General features: G+C 35.7%; 1 long non-coding RNA gene across 1 annotated transcript in view; it reads right to left on the reverse strand.

Annotated features, from left to right (window-relative positions):
• The window catches only part of LOC145662679 (uncharacterized), a 199594-nt gene extending 184846 nt beyond the window's left edge, over positions 1 to 14748 (reverse strand). Inside the window, exon 1 of the long non-coding RNA XR_014127078.1 lies at positions 14435 to 14748. This is a non-coding gene — a long non-coding RNA (uncharacterized LOC145662679). The remainder of the gene's footprint in view (positions 1 to 14434) is intronic.
• Positions 14749 to 21904: the final 7156 nt, after the last annotated feature.

Here is a 21904-nt window from a genome sequence, read left to right on the forward strand (position 1 = left end):
ATTGAGCATACTGAATATTGTCATATATAGAGTCGTTTAAATATTACGTAAGCATTCGAGAGAGGTAGTTTAATTTTCTTTATTTTATTTTATTTTTTTAATTTCATATATGTTTTTAAATGGAGTGTCTTATTTTTTCTTGACACTTCAACGTTTTCTGTCTAAAATAAGGTTTGCGGATTAAAGGGGCGGCATATGAAAGTACGGCCCAGGGCGACAAAACTGCTAGCGCCGGCCCTGGTATTACTAAAAAACGATTGTACATTTCAACCTTCATTTGTTGCATGAAGTATCTCTACATTTTGTTTTGAATGGCTGGTAACCCTACCCACCAGAGTTAAAGTTGTCTTAGTAATAAAGAATGCTGAAATAAGCGATAAGCCAACGAAATCGTATCAGTGTGTACAGGCCCGTAGCCAGCCCAAGAATTTAGGAGGGGCCGGTAGAAGTTAGGGGGGGCCCGACCCAATCATATTATACTTCATTATCATATTATAGTTCATTTGCAAGCCTACCGTAAAACTTTCTTAGGGGCCAGCCAGCGTTTAGGGGGGGGCTAGCTCCCCCCGTGGATACGGGCCTGAGTGTGTAAAAGTATTCCCAACAAAACGCAAATAATCAAATAATTATAACAGCTATGCCAACTATAGCAAAATACTGTAAAAAAAAAAAAAAAAAACGAAATTTTCCTTGCATTAACGCAAACCGCTACGGAAAGAGATTGAAGATACCGAAGATAACTCAACGCACCCCAAAATGCACCGTCACTACTCGTATAAGTCCCATTTACTCTTCGCTCACGCCCAACTGGCAGCCTGTTTGTTTGCTGGAGGTGGTGGAGCGAAGGGTAATGCGCTAATACAATTCTTGCTATAGTAGCTACATACATTATAGAGAGTGGTTTCCTGCTGCGTTGTCATATCGAAGAGCGAGACAGACTGCGTGCATACAGATTCCGCGGGTATGCAGACTTGTTCTGACGCGAGATTAGTGCCATACTAAAGAGTTCGACTAACATATGTTTCCTGCAGTAGTCAGACCTTTAGTATGACGCAAATCATATCTCAAAACAATTCTGCATAAGGCAACGCGTTTCTAAATGCATACAATTCTCAGAAACTTGTATCATTGAAAGAAGATATTAAAGTATAAAATTATCAATATAATTTTGTATATATTATAATAACTTTATTTTGCAATATTCTAGAGCAACCGCCGGTAGGTCCTGTAGCCCACAAAATACGCTACTGGTATCAACGTTATACTGGTTTTTAACTGCCATTTGGCAGGAATTGGTGTAATTATTTGATGGAAGATTAATTGTATGGTCTTTATCTGCAATGCGACGTTGCCACATAGTGTAAATCACGTCTTCAGACCAATGTATATAGAGTATTACAGGTAGCACATTTTCTGTTATCGAGAGAAAAAATTACCCAAAATTCCTGCGCGACGTGACGTCACGTGGAAGAGAGCACGAAACACATACATTGTAGGTAATACAGTGAAGCGGTGTGGATGCGTGAAATTTATAAAGAATGGATAATTATTGAGACAAAAATGAATAAAATTATAATAAATGTGCTATTGCTCAATGTCCGAATTGGGGCGGGAAGATTCCAGATATAACATATTACCGCTTTCCAAAAAAAGTTGTTTGATACAACGACAGTGGGTTTCTCGGTGTAAACGCGCAGACAGAATTAATGTAAACAATGCTCGTATTTCTTCTATTCAATTTCTTACTGAAAGATTATGAGACATTTACAACAGGAACTTTTTAAGCTTCCTGTAAAAAAAAAAAAAAAAAAAAAAAAAAGAAAGCTCCGCACTCATGAAATTTCTTCTCTGCATATATCAAATTGGCATGGAAATAAATATGAGAAAATAATTTATTTTTTAAACATATGAAGTTGAAAAAACTTGAAAGAAATTTAAATAACTAGAGTCATGAATTCTGATCCTGTGGAACGAGCAAAGATGTTATAAAAGAGGATTTGTCCATTTTGTCCCCATAACGCGGTGAAGCCGAAAAATAAGCGAAACAAACCTGATTGGCTGCTCTCTTTTCCGCCAGTAATACTCGCTCAAAATATTAGGTTTTCCGTATGCCAACATGTAGTGTTCATTGCATTTATTCTTATTTAAATATTCGCTTTAACGTTCATAATGGTTACATGTGCAGCTTATGGGTTCGTGTTTATTACCTTCAATGGGGCTCGCGTTCCTATTCCCGTTGAGGCTCGTGCCCACTTGGGTTAGGACTCAAAACCTCAAATAAGGATCGCACTCACTAGCCTGCTGGGAGATCGCGCTCACTAAGTTCATTAGGGTACGCGTTTATTGGGTTTGGGCTCACTAACCTGAACTAGAGTCGGGGTGACTACCATCAACGGCCTTGTGCTCAATGACGTCAGTTGGGCTTGCAATAATTTATCATTGGGTTCATTACCTTCCGTGGGGAAACTGTTCACTATTCTCGTTAAGGTTCGCTCTTACTGAAGCTCGGGCTCACATTCTTCAATGAGGCTCCCGCTTACTCGGTCTCATGCCCTTCACTGAAGCTCGCTCTCACTAGGCTCCTTGGTGATTGCGCACCCTGATCTTTTTCGAGCACGCGATTAGTTAGGCTCGGGGTGTCTAATCTTAATTAGACTCGTGTGCTTACTCGCGTGGGCTCACTTCCGTCAATTGGACTCGAGATCACACATCAATGGGACTCAAGCTCACTGACACTAGTGTGCACTAATGTGGGCTCGGGTTCATTACTTTTAGTGGAGCTCGCGCTATTTCTTCTCGTTGAAGTTCGTGCTTCGTGCTTATTTCGCATACTGGGCTCATATCCTTCAATGAGGCTAGCACTAACTAGGTTCCTCGGAGCTACCTTTCCATTTAAAAAAAAAAAAATCACAGATTTCAAAATGGCTGATTTCAAGATGGCGGCGGAGGTTCATGATCTACTCTGCCCATTCTTCTTTTGCCAATATGTGCAACTAGTCCAACTACTACTGTTTGCATTGTCCATCTTTCAATATTTTTACTACTCAACGTTTTATTTGATGTATTTCTATAACATAGCATAGGCCTTCTTCCTCCAAATTTGACCCCTCCCCCTCCGTTTCTTATGGCGCTCAACCGCTAGAACTTTGCACATACACATATTTCTACATCATCTATAAGACACACTATGTCTCATCCCGCAACTTGATTCATCCATTTGGACCCTTAACTTGTCAGTAGCATTCGAGCTCACTGGTATTAGCGGGGCTTGTACTCATTTGTGCTTGGGCTCACATCCTTCATTCAGGCTCGTCCTTAGTAGGGTTCTGGCTCAGATCCTTTAATGAGACTTGCAGTAATTAGCCTCCTGGCACTTGCGTTTACTAATTTTGTTCGGGCATATTTTCATATGAGTTCGGGATTACCCCTCATTGGGGTTCGGCCGCACTAACTTCAATTGTATTCCCACGAACTAAACCCAAAATATAGTAGAAACATATCTGAAAACAACAATATTTATTTGTGTAAGCAATCTCAACCTAAAATATAAAATCCAAACAATGAAGAAACACAATGCAAAGAAAAACACCCAATGCAATCCCGGTTCTGTGATTTCTTCTGAGGGCTGCAATTAGAACTAACACTAACATTTCCTATCAATATTTTAAAAAATATATATAAAAATGAGTGAATTTTAACATTAATATGTATTTATTATAATATAGCAATTTACTCTGCGTATTTGTAGTGTTAGAATTAGAAATATTTTCCTTTCTGTGTAGTTTAAAAGCAAATGAAATTAGAACACACTCGGAGCATACAAAAAGGATATGCTAAAAGCAGAAGACGCGATTTCTCTCTTCCGCGTGACGTCACACTTCCAGCGGCCAATGCCAGTTTGAATCGCATATTTAGCAGCCCCTGGTATTACTCTTCAGACGACCATCAAAAAAGTATGCAGACTTGATGCTGCATAGGCCTATATATTTGCTTTATTTTGACCTGTAGAATAGTGCTCTGTGGTCCGTGGGCGCCATTTTTAGAACACCAGATGTATATAATTATATATATATATATATGGAGAGAGAGAGAGAGAGACATGCCCTAGTTGGAGTGGGGTCCTTAAGCGTTCCGCTGCAATAACATATTCGCTTGTTAAAAGTGTTTGTTGGTGTGTGTGTGTGGCGGGAGGAGGAGTGGAGGTGAAGAGGGATGGGTCCTTCTGTTGCAGATATGCTGCTTTTGTTCTGCATTTCGACCAGGGATGAATTCAGGGGGTAGCCCGTGTAATATGCCATTACAGTCTAATGAGATTATGTTTTAATAGGAGGGTGCCCGAAATTTTTTGTACCGACTGTACTTGACGTTCAACAAAAAAATTTCTGGCTGTTCATATAATTCATAATATTGTTCGTTATTCTATTTCAAATTAACATGGAAAACTGTAAAAAATTCATTACGGATTATAGTTTTGGGAATCAATATCTTTATTTATATATTAAATTAGTTATAAGTCTTGTATATGAATGTGTAAATGGATTATTACAATTCTTACGGTGTCAGTGCTATCTGAAAATATAGATCCACTATTGGACGGAACTTTCAGATTAAATAACCAATCTAAAATTCGACAGAATTTTCAGGACCACCCTTCACCTCTCTTTTAGATACCTAGGTCCTTCTAAAAACTAGTTTAATCCAGATTTTACCAAATTTTATTTGTTTCAAAGCCCCACCGCCAAAAATGCTTTGTTTTGATTGGATGATAAACCCACGCTATGATATTAGGGCGCAATTATTTTCTTTCCATGCCGGGAAGTGTTACTGAAGACACTAGATTCTGATCGTCTAGTTTAAAAAGTCGAAAAGGAGCTAGAAAAGCTGCAAACAAGGTAATATTTGGGATTTTATTAACATGTACAATCACTGGAAGTCTTGAGGAGCCATGAACTATTAAATTTTCATAGTAAAACTGGACTAAAAAGCTGAAATAGTAACTGCAATATAGTGACGCCATGATTGCATCCACCGATCGCTATGGACAGGATTCAGAAGTAGTGTGATTTCCGTTTCCTTTTCCTAAAACCGGTTCTGAAGATCAGTGTTTTCCCCTGATATTTTTCACCTTCCAATTTTCCTGCTAATTGGGGCCGCGGTGGCTCAGTGGTAGAGCGTTCACCTCTGGTGCTTGGGGTCCCGGGTTCGATCCCAGCCCCCGCCAAGTGAACTTTGTGGTGGACAAACACCGTGTGCGTGGGTTTTCTCGGGGTTCTCCCGTTTCCTCCCACTTTCTTCATTCCACCATTTCATTCATCACTCATCATCACCGTCTCCTTTAGCCTAACCGGCATAACCGTGGGACATAAAACTTAAAGATTTCATTTCATTTCTTTTTCCTGCTAATTGAGGGTTACAAGACCTGTCCATTATAGATTTGTTTATGTAGGTAGCGAGTGATTTTTCTTTTAACATACATGGCGGCATTTAATTTTGTTGTAGTTAGTATAGTAATCACAATGCACGTGTAAATTTACAGTAAGGGCTCCTATCTGACTCCCAAATTGGGAGTACGGCTTCCAGCGGAATGAGTTGAACATGTAGTTTGTTCCGGGTTCCTGCCCCTTCAGGGCAGGGGTCCTATCGAAGTGGTGACTAACAATAGGACCCCTGCCCTGAAGGGGCGGGAACCCGGAACAAACTACATGTTCAACTCATTCCGCTGGAAGCCGTACTCCCAATTTGGGAGTCAGATAGGAGCCCTTACTGTAAATTTACACGTGCATTGTGATTACTATACTAACTACAACAAAATTAAATGCCGCCATGTATGTTAAAAAAATCACTCGCTACCTACATAAACAAATCTATAATGGACAGGTCTTGTAACCCTCAATTAGCAGGAAAATTGGAAGGTGAAAAATATCAGGGGAAAACACTGATCTTCAGAACCGGTTTTAGGAAAAGGAAACGGAAATCACACTACTTCTGAATCCTGTCCATAGCGATCGGTGGATGCAATCATGGCGTCACTATATTGCACTTACTATTTCAGCTTTTTAGTCCAGTTTTACTATGAAAATTTAATAGTTCATGGCTCCTCAAGACTTCCAGTGATTGTACATGTTAATAAAATCCCAAATATTACCTTGTTTGCAGCTTTTCTAGCTCCTTTTCGACTTTTTAAACTAGACGATCAGAATCTAGTGTCTTCAGTAACACTTCCCGGCATGGAAAGAAAATAATTGCGCCCTAATATCATAGCGTGGGTATATCATCCAATCAAAACAAAGCATTTTTGGCGGTGGGGCTTTGAAACAAATAAAATTTGGTAAAATCTGGATTAAACTAGTTTTTAGAAGGACCTAGGTATCTAAAAGAGAGGTGAAGGGTGGTCCTGAAAATTCTGTCGAATTTTAGATTGGTTATTTAATCTGAAAGTTCCGTCCAATAGTGGATCTATATTTTCAGATAGCACTGACACCGTAAGAATTGTAATAATCCATTTACACATCCATATACAAGACTTATAACTAATTTAATATATAAATAAAGATATTGATTCCCAAAACTATAATCCGTAATGAATTTTTTACAGTTTTCCATGTTAATTTGAAATAGAATAACGAACAATATTATGAATTATATGAACAGCCAGAAATTTTTTTGTTGAACGTCAAGTACAGTCGGTACAAAAAATTTCGGGCACCCTCCTATTAAAACATAATCTCATTAGACTGTAATGGCATATTACAGTTCCCCGGCGTCGTTAAAAAAATTTTGTTTGAATAACAAAATTTTGTTGAATAGAATTAACATGTATTAATACTAATAAACTAACTACTCACTCATACACTCATACACTCAAATGAGACAGTGTAACATTCACTTTGGGTATTGAGATAGAAGTTCCCGTTTTTTGTTCTCGGTACAGTTGAAAAGCTTAAGATTCTGGAAATTGTGAGTTCACCTTTTAGGTCGCAGGAAAACACGAGGCAGTCCATTGGTGATATTCCCATCAAACGTGGGAAAACGTTCAATGTCCCTCAGCGAAACCTTGGAACCCATACTAACATAAGCAGGGGAATAGTTCGTGGGAATTAACATATTATCCTTTACAATCGGAGTAGTCACCGGATTTACCACTGACGACGTCGTAGCGGTGTTATAACTACCCATGTAATTAAAAGGGATTCTGTTGGTCGTATTGAATATGTTGGGCTCCATCCCCGGACCAATCGCACCCGTGAACAACGACTGAGAATGGCACCCATCTCCTCTTCCCGGCAACACGCTATGTGATTGTATACCTCCATGTAAGGAGGGAGCACTCACGCTAGTGACCGTAGTCGTCACAACACTCGACTGATTCGGCACACTATTGGAATTAAACCATGACTTTGGTTCTGACCGATGCATGGGGTAGTGCGTCGCAATATCCCGTGCATCAACTGACATTAAATTTTCTTTTCCTGCGCTACAGGTAGTTGTTATAGCAGGTAATATTTCTGAGGAATCGCTACCGGGGAAAGGATAGGTTACCTCTGGTTTTCCGCGACTAGGTTTCGTTATTTCTTTTTGAATAGTTACTATTTCGTTCTGAATTTTCGAAATTTTTTGGTCAGTCACTTCCAGTTTGGTTTCCAGTGATAAATCTGACAAGGTTGACTTTAAACTATCAATTTCGGCCTGCTGTGTTTCTAATTTATTGTTGATCTTATGCAATTTGGTATCTATTTGTTCAATTTCAGAATTTACATGATCTAATTTACCCTCAGCCTCCTGCTGAAGTTGCTTTAGGGATTGCTGAGCCTCGCATCTGACCAAATCAATTTCAGTAGACGTTTGCTCTCTCAACGTAGTTATTGAGGAAGCAAAGTCCGAACATATGTTGTCGATTTTCTGGGTTAGTACCTCGAATCGAGATTCGGTTTCTCGTTTCGAGGTGTCAAATTTCTCATTTATTTCGCGCCTCATTTCCCGGCTATTTTCATCTATTTTTTCATTTATTTCGCGTCTCATCTCCAGGCTATTTTTATCTATTTTTTCATTTATTTCGCGTCTCATCTCCAGGCTATTATTATCTATTTTCTCATCTATTTTTTGTAGCATTTGTTGCAATGAAAGGAGGAGAGCGTCATTATTAGATGACACAGTCTTCCTTTGCTCTTCTTTGGGTTTATCACCAATCGAATCCCCATTTCTTTCATCATCATCGAGGTCAGATATCTCCACTGGAGATATTTGGCCTCGGTTCTTCGGGGTACTATACCCTCGCTCACCGTCTGAATCGGGATGTTCATTTTCTTTCTCAGAGGATAAACTCATGGGTTCACGCGACTGGTGGAGCTTCCCCTCACATTCTTTACAGTATTTAACTATCTCACCAGCCCGGACCTTTTCTGCATTTTCAGCAGTATCCTCTAAATTGGTACAACTGAAATGAATCCATTTCAGCCCACACTCATGACACCTCACTAGCCTACGGGAGACGCGAGCTCTTTTCTCATTACCTTCTAACGTACATTGTGTACATGAGACTTCCGCGTTCTCGTGTGATACAACTTCTCTATTGGTTGCCATAGCTTCCATACAAAAAAGACACAATATAAACACATGCAATTATATACTTATAGACTAACAATACTTATTATTCAGGTACTGTTCATAAATTAAGGGACTCCTATCTAATTCCCTCCTTGGGTCAACTTCCAGCATTTTCAAATTTTAGAATTCACTTTGACAAATTCCTTCATTTCCCCCTTTCTACAGAGAGAGACAAAGATAGCAGAACAGCCAATGACTATAATTATTTAATCTCACTGTGACTTTTTTTTTATTCACCTTTTTGTGGCCAAGTCAATATGTGCTCGATCCTAAACAGTGTTTAATAAATAATTTCAGATCCGTTACCAGGGAAAACAATTGTTTCCATGGTAACTGTCCGATGTCAACGGTCGCCAATTTGAAAGAAAGACTAAGTCCGTTGCCATAGAAACCGCCGTTTCCAGGGCAACAGGTCCTGTCACGGTCGCCAATTTTGAAAGAAAACGTAAACGAAGAAGAAGTGGATGTAGAGGAGTCGCTAAAATTAATTCTCTTTAACGAGGACGATTACGAAACATCACCTACTGATTGAAATCCGGATTATTTTCCAATAAAGTAAATTCCAATAAACTTTCTTGTTATTGTTGATTATTCCATATCGGACTCCCGAAGAAAACTCATCTAAACAACTTATTGACCGTGCCAATAGCGACTACTCTCAATCATGACTCCGTTTTCTTTCATTTAGAAATAGAAAAGAAAGAGAAGAAAGTAGAAGGGTAAAAGAAGGAGGTAGGAAAAGAAGAAAGAAAAGAAATAGGGTATTTTAATAAGAAACAGATTACTGGATAATTCCGAAAATATAGTAAAAGGTCGGGAAAGTCGTTGAAAGATGAATCATTCTAAATGTTATTAACGACTAATCAATTTTGGAATGCTTCGGAATAGACACATGTTCCCTCATACCACCCAGACCTAGCTCCAGGCACCACAATCGTGGGGTTGCCCAGACCTAGACCTGGAAATGAGAGAAGTGAAATCATTCTTTGTACTGTTATTCCAACCGGTGATTGATAACCATCCAGCATCTGAACTCTGTTCTCTAGGATCGACCACACATATGAATTAGCCATAAGGAAAAAAAAATTAGACTTATAAACTCAATATAAATTTATGTATCGTATCAATAAGAGTCTCAACTTCCTGGAAGAAAGATGTCGTATTTAGGCTCATCCTGCTATTTCCGTTTCACTCCTAGAGCCGATTTAAACCATTAGTAGCGGTCCTTCATGACCTAGGTTATTTACCTTAACACATCTATTAAAACATGTCACATATATTACAGATGTTAATATGACAAAGGATATCACTAAAATTACCTAAATTAAATCTATCATGCATTCACACGCTCACTCACTCAGGACAGTGTATATATGTTTAAAGGAAAATCAACTAGCTACAAGGGTACAAATAGTTTATTACATTCATAGTGAAAAGAAAAGACAAAACAAGTAATTATGAAGAAAATATTAAAAGCACAAGTTCTTGGTTATATATTGTCACGGTACGCTGAAATTATGGAAGATTTTAAGATCAAAATTTATTCAATCTCTTTAATTGGTTTCAGAAGGAAATAGTAAAATGTTTGTTTATTATTTTAAATTGTTGTAATTAGGTTGCAGACATGTTATATCATCGTATTACGCATTGCTGATGCTTGTTGTTTCTTCAAGGAGTAGACACGAGTCTGCAGTGTCATAAGAATAACAAAAACAAATACGAAACAAATAAATGTAAAACGTTGTAGAAATTCATGTCAACACAGACACAATATCAAAATTAGGTAAAAGTGTGAATTTCGCAGACATAAGCTGTCTGGAGAATTTGGTCAATGAGAGAAAATGCAGAAATTGTGAATCAGCACAATTTCGGCTCAGAGATGGAAAATTTCAGAATTTGTAATCAAGGAATAACAAATTCGTCATCACGAACACGATGATAAAAAGTTAATGTTGGACGGAATTGGGATCAGTCTTGGATCAGTCTCTAAGAGGATTATTGAGGATCAGTCTTGGAGCAGTCTAGGATCAGTCGCTAAGGTTTAGTCTTGGAGGAGTTGTGTAGGAGTCTCCATGAGCAGTATTGGAATAGTATCCAAGTATTATTCTCGATAGAGCCACTATTGGGAATCAGCTGTTAACTACGTTCCAGTGGACATCCATCCACTGTGAGGAAGTCAGAAGACGAACTTCGAAGCCTGAAGTTCGAACCCCGTACATCGAGGTATGTAATAATCCAACCCTGATATTCTACCATTGACCAATTCACTAAACAGTTCTATGAAATGTGAGTTAACTATTTTACTTAATATTACACATCACAACATCCTATTAAATTCTACTATAAAAGATAACTGAATAAATGAGTACTCTAAAGGTAAACTGTCTTAGTTATAATTAATTGTATTACCTTTCGCATGTTGTTCTATGAAAATCCTACGCTGTAGGTTGGTGGAGATAGAAGGAGTTTTAATGTATTCCTACCTGCTTTAGATAGTAGGTAGAAGCAACTAATACTGTGTGATTTAACTTGTACATCCCTGCATATCAGGCACGACATACAGTATTATGTTGTCATGGTGCAGATGCTTAGTGTTCGATTCCCGGTGATAGCAATTCAAGCGCTATATCCACAGTATTATGTTGTTATGGTGGAGTATGCTGTGGGGCTTATGCCGTGTAGCGATCCTAGTAAAGCCAGTATTATGTTGTTATGGTCGAGATGCTGCGAGGCTTACGCCTAGTAAAGATCTCAGTACAGTACTAGTTAAAAATAGGTCATTGGTTCAATCCCAGATACAGTAGTATGTTGTCATGGCGGAGATACTGGAGTTCAATCTCAGTTAAGTGACGACCTCTTGCACGCCAAGGATTGTAGAATATAAAGAGTAATAACATGCGTTAGGCTAGATTGTGTTCAAACGTCAAGGCTGTTAAGTTAACGGGTAATAGTAACAATTAAATTAAACCCACACCACCCACCCATACTGATAAGTTGTAAGAATTAAAATCATTGATAGTCATGTTGTCTTTATTAAATAACCACAAAGAACATTATCCGGTTCTTCAGGATAACGGCGAACCGGCAACGATGTTTTCTGACAGTCGGTATTATAGATTAGATATGGGAGTACTACGAAGTTTTAATGAATACGGTCCGACGTATTCTTCAGAAAAAGAAGAAGTAATTAGAGAAAATAGACAAGTATGGAAAAAACAGAAATGGTACATGGTTACTTTTCAGCAAAAAGACTTAGATATAAATAAGCTGGTAGAATTAGGATACCGTAGGCATTTTATGTCAGTAGTATCAGGTGTGGTGGAAGTGTCGTTAAGTCTAAAGAACGCCACGTTCTTTGGTTTGAAGTTGGATGGCGTATCGTATAAGATATGCGGAATTTTTAGAGAGTGTGTGGACCAGGAAAGGGTTAACACTTGGCTAGAACGATTTAAGAATACGTTTGAATGCTCTGACGCAATTCAGATTGCGGATATAGTCAGTACTTTTGGATCATTGGAAAAGAAATCAAAGATAATTATATCAAGGGAGAACATACTATTAGACACAGTAGCATTCGCAAATTTCTTTCTGGAGAGAAATAAGAGGCGTTACGGTAAATATTAGAGATTTAGAACAAATGTAGATTTACGAGTTATGACTATACTCATTAGAATGTATATAGTATTAGTATTAGTTATATTTGTGAGTTTTATATTATGGGATTCGGTTATATATATATATAAATAGTTAAGTAAGTAAGATTATAGTCATAGGAATTATAGTTAATTTTAAGAATAGGTTAGTCAATAGTAAATTATTAAGGTTATAGGGTTATAGATTTGTATATTATTATTAGTAAAATTTAAATAAGTGTAATTATTAATTATTAGGAATTCAAAAATGAATTTAAAAGAGAAGTAAATACTAGAATCGGAATTTAATAAATAAAGATGTCTTTATGACATAATAAACGATACATTGTTAAAGTAATAAGAATTTAAAGTATTAAATATGATTAAATAACGACATAATAAAGGAAGTAATTATGACTAAGAAGCTATCTGAAAAAAAAAGAAGAATAGCATATTAGTAAATAAGAAGAAATAAAGGCAAGATAGAATGAAAAAAAATATGATTGATGAAATTAAATGTGTAGTTGTTAAGTTTTAATTTTAATAAATATATTCATCACAATTAGGAAATTCTTGATAGGAAAACCTAGGTAGGTTAGAAATCACATTTTCGTGACGTTGAACTGGGAGTGCGCCAAACCTCTCACGAAAATGTTTATTTAAAATAAACACATAAGTCTTCGGCGACATTAAGGCGGTACAGAGAGGAATTAGATACCTACTTGTCGTTTCGCAAAGCAGTGATTTTTTTTTTGCGTGAATCTTACCTATTTAGTTGAGTACTTAGAAAGATCAAAATTTTGAATTTTTTTTAATTGGATTGTAGGTATAGTAATAATTTAAATGTTAAGGAAATTAGGAATAGAGAAAAATAAGGCTTGCTATCTAGCGATTAAGTTAGAGTAGTTAAGTTCTAGGATAAGGAAAGGTACAAAAATAGGCTTATCACAGACATTTAATTAAGGAATGAGAAAATGAAAGATTAGAGATGGATAGATCTGGAAAGAGGAAAAGAGAAGGAAAATAAGATAATAGAGAAATAGATAGCTAATTTAATAGAAAATAGATGAATAAATAGTTTAATATGGATATGACAAGTCGAGATTTTGATTAATCTTGAAATATTTTTATAGCAGGAATTGACAATTATTAATTATTAATTATTACTTATTATTATGATTATTATATTATTAAATTTATGATTATTATATTATAGTAATGTTAATGAAAAAAAGAAGCTAGCTAAATAAATAGGTAAATGAGTAAGCAAAGAATATATATACTAGTTGAAAGATAGAGAGCTCTAGCTATAGCTATAAATAAGAAGTTTACTATAAGAGATATTTTTAGGGGAAATAGGACTTTGCTATATGCAGTTCGCTAAGAAACCCTTAATAGATACAGAACATTAAGAGACGAGTTAAAGTATCATGTTTATTAAACTGATCGGAGATATCGTTTCAAAGCGTAGGCCATTTGGCAAAATGAATTAATTAAGTATTATCTAGCGCTATTAACATTACATTATTATTAAGATTATTATATTATATTATTAATTATTATGATATTATTGATTAAACCTGAAAGTGACGAAAGCTTAGATAGTTTTATGTTATAAGGCCAATAACTAAAGACGTTTAAGTTAAGAACTAAGAATAGACGATTATGGAGTACAATAGATGTACTATTTATTATCGAAATAACATCTAGATATATCAATTTTATTAATTTAATTTTATACCCGATTTTGACAAACTTAAATAGATAAATACATAATAAAATATTTTTGAGTATGGAGAAGAATGGAGATTTTAAATTGAATATTTTTTTAAATAAATAAATAAATAGTAGTAACGAAAGTTAATTAAATAAATAAAGTAACTGTATGCAAAATGATTTTTATAGATGTCTTGCGAGTATGGCCGCAAGTAATCATCCAAAGCCTATTCCCAGATTCATGGAAATATGAATCTGCATCAGTAAAAATCCCGAATCTGTAAAAACGTTTTGTGTACAGTGAATTGTGATAAATAAGTAATTTAATAATAAAAATAATTAAAGAAAGTAGGTTACGGGAAACATAATTAATAATAGGAATAAAAATATTTTTAAATAAGACGTGTATAGTATTATAAATAGTGTTCAAAGTAAATAAATAATACCAACTAATAGAGAAAATAAAAAAATAGAGTACTTACCATTAAAAGTAGAGATGATGTATAGAAGAATAAAGGATGTGAAAAAAAATATAACACTGTCACACACGTAATCACACATCACGTACGCACACTTAATTTTAAAAAAAGTAATATATTCAGAATCACATTTATTTCACATTTGGACTGTGAATTGGTTAATTAAGATATCGAGGTGGTATTATTTCATGCAATAAAACTGTAAGAGTAAATGGACAAAGAGTGCACGTAGATCGTTATGGATTGGAAGGACGCTTTACACGTAGAGTGGATGTGTAATCTGGTCAAGGTTAAACGGAAGTCGGTGAAAGAGAAGAAGAGAGATGAAGTTTTGCTATGATCATCATTTTAGCATAAAAGCGTTGATGAAAAGTTGACATTGAGTTGCCAACTATGTTGATTAATTTAGGTCAAGTTTGCTGAAACTATAATGCAGTTTGTGTTAGTGTATGAGTGTTTTAGTGAATTCAAGTTAAAAACCACAGTGCAAGTGCATAGAAATATACTATAGTGGGTGTGTATATATAAATTAAATGCCGATATATCAGTTTCAATTTCTCTAAGAAAGAACTTAGGTTGGAAACATTCGTTAGTGTGTTGATGACAGACAAAGTTCAAGTAGTGTTAAGTTTCGACAACAGATGGCAGATACATGCAGTATACTGTTATCAAACAGAGTTAGATTCATAAAGAGAAAGAATTGAATGAACTTTTGAAAAAAAACAGAGGAAAAAAAAAGAAAAATCCATGAAAATGAATTAATCATTAATTTTGTTTGTTTTTCTTAACAGTATAGTTTTGGTTTTTAATTTAAAAGAATTTTTTTTGTAATTTGCACATAAATTAATAATTTTGAAATTTCATATACAGGGAGTTCTCCGAAAGCCGATCTTTTGCAAAGATCTAGTCGTCATCGGAGATGCCTCATTTTAAAGTGGGGGCGTGTCACGGTACGCTGAAATTATGGAAGATTTTAAGATCAAAATTTATTCAATCTCTTTAATTGGTTTCAGAAGGAAATAGTAAAATGTTTGTTTATTATTTTAAATTGTTGTAATTAGGTTGCAGACATGTTATATCATCGTATTACGCATTACTGATGCTTGTTGTTTCTTCAAGGAGTAGACACGAGTCTGCAGTGTCATAAGAATAACAAAAACAAATACGAAACAAATAAATGTAAAACGTTGTAGAAATTCATGTCAACACAGACACAATATCAAAATTAGGTAAAAGTGTGAATTTCGCAGACATAAGCTGTCTGGAGAATTTGGTCAATGAGAGAAAATGCAGAAATTGTGAATCAGCACAATTTCGGCTCAGAGATGGAAAATTTCAGAATTTGTAATCAAGGAATAACAAATTCGTCATCACGAACACGATGATAAAAAGTTAATGTTGGACGGAATTGGGATCAGTCTTGGATCAGTCTCTAAGAGGATTATTGAGGATCAGTCTTGGAGCAGTCTAGGATCAGTCGCTAAGGTTTAGTCTTGGAGGAGTTGTGTAGGAGTCTCCATGAGCAGTATTGGAATAGTATCCAAGTATTATTCTCGATAGAGCCACTATTGGGAATCAGCTGTTAACTACGTTCCAGTGGACATCCATCCACTGTGAGGAAGTCAGAAGACGAACTTCGAAGCCTGAAGTTCGAACCCCGTACATCGAGGTATGTAATAATCCAACCCTGATATTCTACCATTGACCAATTCACTAAACAGTTCTATGAAATGTGAGTTAACTATTTTACTTAATATTACACATCACAACATCCTATTAAATTCTACTATAAAAGATAACTGAATAAATGAGTACTCTAAAGGTAAACTGTCTCAGTTATAATTAATTGTATTACCTTTCGCATGTTGTTCTATGAAAATCCTACGCTGTAGGTTGGTGGAGATAGGAGTTTTAATGTATTCCTACCTGCTTTAGATAGTAGGTAGAAGCAACTAATACTGTGTGATTTAACTTGTACATCCCTGCATATTAGGCATGACATACAGTATTATGTTGTCAATATTAATAGAGTACATAGTGTTATATTTTAGTAAATTTTTGTATATTCAATCATATTGACAAATGGAAAGAAAAGAAAAGAAAATATAATTACATGTATCATATCTTAGGCATGCTAAAGCAAAATTATGATTTGCGGCATACGCAAAGAGACACTTATTTCACTTTAAAAAAAATTGGACAAAGAGGAAAGAAAAGAGAAAAAAACTTTTAGATGTATTAGAACTTATATGAGTCTCTACCTCACATTGATCAATAAAATATTAATAATTTTGAGCGTTCAAATCACAAATCACGCACTAGTCGTAGTGTCCAAAACATTTCGCTCCATTTAACTTAGTTGGTGTTTATATATACATATATATATATATATATATATATATATATATATATATATATATATATATATATATATATATATATATATATATATAGTGGTTTACAAAAAACCATTCATCGACTATATTTGGTTTGTAACTCTTAACAGTTTATATCTGCAACCGCACACGGCTACGTTTATACCCCTCTAGGGATTTCGAGAAAATCACTTACACCAGAGGATGTTTCTCCTCTTAGACGGTCTATTTCCAAACTTATTAATTGAATAATTTCAAATTATTTATCCAACACTGGACAATCTTCCACAGGTGTACGGAGTATGATGGTTTAAATTGAGGATAGAAAAAAAAAAACTGGTCAAGTCACAGGATACATATGCAGGTGAGAAGGATTCAAGGTGCACTTTCCACAACGGTTTTAGGTTGGTAGTTCAGGGATAATATTCATCATGATGTGGGTTACGTTTAGACCTGCCGTTACTTTTTAATACATGCCATTACATAATTACAGAGGTTATCATTTACATCGATTCAGAAGAAAAGGAAAATTACGTGAGTGCACAGCGGTATTCTTGACAAAATCTACATTCTTAAATTCGTCGGAAACTCACTGGTAAACTATAGCAACCAATACACGTTTAGGGGGACAGACACGAGCGCTCTTACATATATTCATAATACATTTAATATCATACTTTTACTTTAAAATCATATTCATATACTAAGTACATATACATTTCGACGTATTCATTTCTCTATATATATATATTTATTATAAATGCGCACACATTTAAATTAATCACCCCAACAATATTTTTTTAAAAGGTTGCAAACATTGTCCAAGAAAACAAATGACTTCCGACATTACATATGAAAAAGAAAATCGATTTTTTTACCTGATACCGCGCGTCTATAAATTTTAACTTTTATATAATCAATTCGTGCTTAAATAATAAAAAAAACTTTGTGAGGCAGGCACGTAACACAGAGCATTCCTAAAGATATAACTAGATAACCTAAAATACAATTTCTGCCCCCAGATCAACTACAAGGTAATCGAAAACCAAAACAGAAAGGAAAGTGACCAACGGATTAAAAAATAACTTAAGAGGACGACGGTGACAGAACGTAATTGAAGTGTCGTAAAATATGAAGTCTTTATTCATTTTGGCAATAGGTCAAAATGTGATGGAGGACCCAATCATTATCTACTCTATCCATGAATCGTGTCTTGCAACGTCTCAGCTGGTAATTTCAGATCAGAGTTGTACGTTAAATAAATCGTAAGCGACAAGTTCAAAATCGGGGGGGGGGAGGTTAAAAATTTTAAAAAAATCTCGAAGTAAGAAGGAAGAAAGAGACAAGAGAGAGAAAGCGGCGCCAACGAAAGGAGAAAGATTAAAGTACTACTCACTACACAGAAGAGTGATCGAATTTAAATATATAACAACTCATAGCCAAAAATATTCTCATATGCCGGAAAAGGGTGGTTTACTTAAATACGTAAACTAAGAGGTAGTCCCTGCTGCCAAGGATGCAAGTTCTGTGTCCATCAGATCCCAATCCCACAAGAATTTGCTTGTAAGATTGAAATCCGATCCCCGTATCCGGCCCAGACCAGCAGGATAAAAGGAGAGGGGGAAGGAACCAGGTAACTGCGTCCCCAGTTTTGAAATCTCTAAGTAAGAAAAAAATATTCGACCCCTCAGAAGAACTAAGAAGGTTCTAGGACAGTAATGAAACTAGAGTAATAGCTAAGATATCCCTAATTAGTGATTTGCCAAAATAAAAAAAATTAAATAAACTGAATTTTGGATCGGTGATTTCAATTACCAAAACATCACCGATAGCTACCCTGCGCAGACACGCCACAGTCTGGGATGTCGTTAATTTCCCTCGTCTAATTAAACTAAGAAAAGAAATGAAAATACTTAAAGGGACTAGGGGTCGACATCCGGGTACGCGATAATAAATTTCAATAATTAATTGTTTTGATTCTGTAACCCTGTCAGAGCTGTCGCCTCCATGAACATTGTAAGCTAGCCCGGGTAGGTAACGTGAAGGAAAAAAATCTCACGGAGCAGGATATTCTATTTTAAAACCGACCAGAAAATATAATTCACTACAGCCCTGTTGTATAACTACTACTGTCTTTTCATAATTTATTATTCAATATGTCTAGTCAGCGATTATATGATGCTACCCATTCTATCAGATGGTATTACTATGGTTGATTATTACTATAACCCATTAAACTACAAAGTATTACCATAGTCCGACTATATATCGCCCTCCGGTCCGCGTGATATTATGGTGCAGGGGTCAGAACCTGAGATGTTTGTAGCTACACGTATCTATTCAATATCTATATATCAACACGCGGCGAAGTATTCACTGGGCTACTATATATTTAACTGTATGGGTGTCCTATCTTCTATATTCATTTACTACAATATTCATATACTTCATATTCATATTCATATTAATATTCATATAATATTCATATCATCACCTTTTTCATTTACTACGTCGCTATATTTTACAAACACCCTGTTTCCTCTATCTACGCCCAGCCTATATACACATTTCATCATAACACTTTAAAATCTATAGTCACTACAAACATTTCCCATTCCGATCACCGCACGACAACCTCACTCAAACTCAAGACTCTTTCACCACACACACAATACTATGTAATACCTGGTAGCTTTATTAAGAACGAAAAAAATCCTACGTATGTTCACTGAAAATAGAATTATCTGCGATAATATTTAATTTTACGAAAATTCTGCAGCAACAATGAAATTCTGCAGCCACGAAGAAAAATGAACATTTAATATAATTTCAAAACGAAGAACTAGCATCATATCACCCGACTTCTGTTAAGAAATTACGTATTGTTTATTTACTTAAATATTTCGATTTCTAGACTAAGCAGAATGTTGAAATTTTCAGGATATATTAATTTTGGGTCACTTAACCTAACTGTACATCATATGGGCTGTGAATTATACCTTCTAGATTTTATTTCGAAAAGAAAGGTCAATTCCATGAAAACTAAATCACTAAGAACATCGACATGAGAATGACGGTTAGTACTGACTTTCGACACTAGAGGCTAGCGACGATATGATCAACCCTTGAACCACTGAATGTGACCTTGTACACGGAATTATTGTATTATATTACGTTCACTTTTAAATATTGTGTATAAGTTCATTTAATGACGGAATCATAAAAATTATCGCATAGTAAATACTACACTGTCCATATTTAATTATCTCACACACTCTTTCATCACTTAACTACCACAATTACTACTACTAGAAAATGTTTACTACATTACAAATATACACATACATGCCACATCCATACTACACACTACATTAATACATGTTATACTAGTAAATATACACAGAAAACATTCATATTTTACCATTTTAAATCGGCTCGAAAGGAAAAGGAAAGAAAGGAACAGGGCCAACTGGCCCTTGTATTTACTAAATCACATTCTGAAACTCAACCTGTTTAATCAATGCCCCGAGGGGACATATCGAAGTGGTGACTAACAATAGGACCCCTGCCCTGAAGGGGCAGGAACCCGGAACAAACTACATGTTCAACTCATTCCGCTGGAAGCCGTACTCCCAATTTGGGAGTCAGATAGGAGCCCTTACTGTAAATTTACACGTGCATTGTGATTACTATACTAACTACAACAAAATTAAATGCCGCCATGTATGTTAAAAAAAAAACACTCGCTACCTACATAAACAAATCTATAATGGACAGGTCTTGTAACCCTCAATTAGCAGGAAAATTGGAAGGTGAAAAATATCAGGGGAAAACACTGATCTTCAGAACCGGTTTTAGGAAAAGGAAACGGAAATCACACTACTTCTGAATCCTGTCCATAGCGATCGGTGGATGCAATCATGGCGTCACTATATTGCACTTACTATTTCAGCTTTTTAGTCCAGTTTTACTATGAAAATTTAATAGTTCATGGCTCCTCAAGACTTCCAGTGATTGTACATGTTAATAAAATCCCAAATATTACCTTGTTTGCAGCTTTTCTAGCTCCTTTTCGACTTTTTAAACTAGACGACCAGAATCTAGTGTCTTCAGTAACACTTCCCGGCATGGAAAGAAAATAATTGCGCCCTAATATCATAGCGTGGGTTTATCATCCAATCAAAACAAAGCATTTTTGGCGGTGGGGCTTTGAAAGAAATAAAATTTGGTAAAATCTGGATTAAACTAGTTTTTAGAAGGACCTAGGTATCTAAAAGAGAGGTGAAGGGTGGTCCTGAAAATTCTGTCGAATTTTAGATTGGTTATTTAATCTGAAAGTTCCGTCCAATAGTGGATCTATATTTTCAGATAGCACTGACACCGTAAGAATTGTAATAATCCATTTACACGTCCATATACAAGACTTATAACTAATTTAATATATAAATAAAGATATTGATTCCCAAAACTATAATCCGTAATGAATTTTTTACAGTTTTCCATGTTAATTTGAAATAGAATAACGAACAATATTATGAATTATATGAACAGCCAGAAATTTTTTTGTTGAACGTCAAGTACAGTCGGTACAAAAAATTTCGGGCACCCTCCTATTAAAACATAATCTCATTAGACTGTAATGGCATATTACACCCGGGGGAATCTCCCTCCGAAGAAAATTCTGTCCCCCCGGAGAAACTCCCAGAATTTCAGTCACAAAATGTAGAAATTACTTCACTCAATTATTTGCTTTTCTTTCCGTTCACGTGCAGACGAAATCCGAGCTCTCAATATACATATAAATAACGCAGACCCAGTCTATATAAATATTAAACATGTAACATCTAAGATAGAAAAAATGAAATGAAATATTTGAGTTTTATGTCCCACGGTTATGCCGGTTAGGCTAAAGGAGACGGTGATGATGAGTGATGAATGAAATGGTGGAATGAAGAAAGTGGGAGGAAACGGGAGAACCCCGAGAAAACCCACGCACACGGTGTTTGTCCACCACAAAGTTCACTTGGCGGGGGCTGGGGATCGAACCCGGGACCCCAAGCACCAGAGGTGAACGCTCTACCACTGAGCCACCGCGGCC

The sequence above is a fragment of the Thermobia domestica genome, chromosome 10, assembly GCF_964235325.1.
Source record: "Thermobia domestica chromosome 10, izTheDome1.hap1.1, whole genome shotgun sequence".
Classification (NCBI taxonomy): Eukaryota; Metazoa; Arthropoda; class Insecta; order Zygentoma; family Lepismatidae; genus Thermobia; species Thermobia domestica.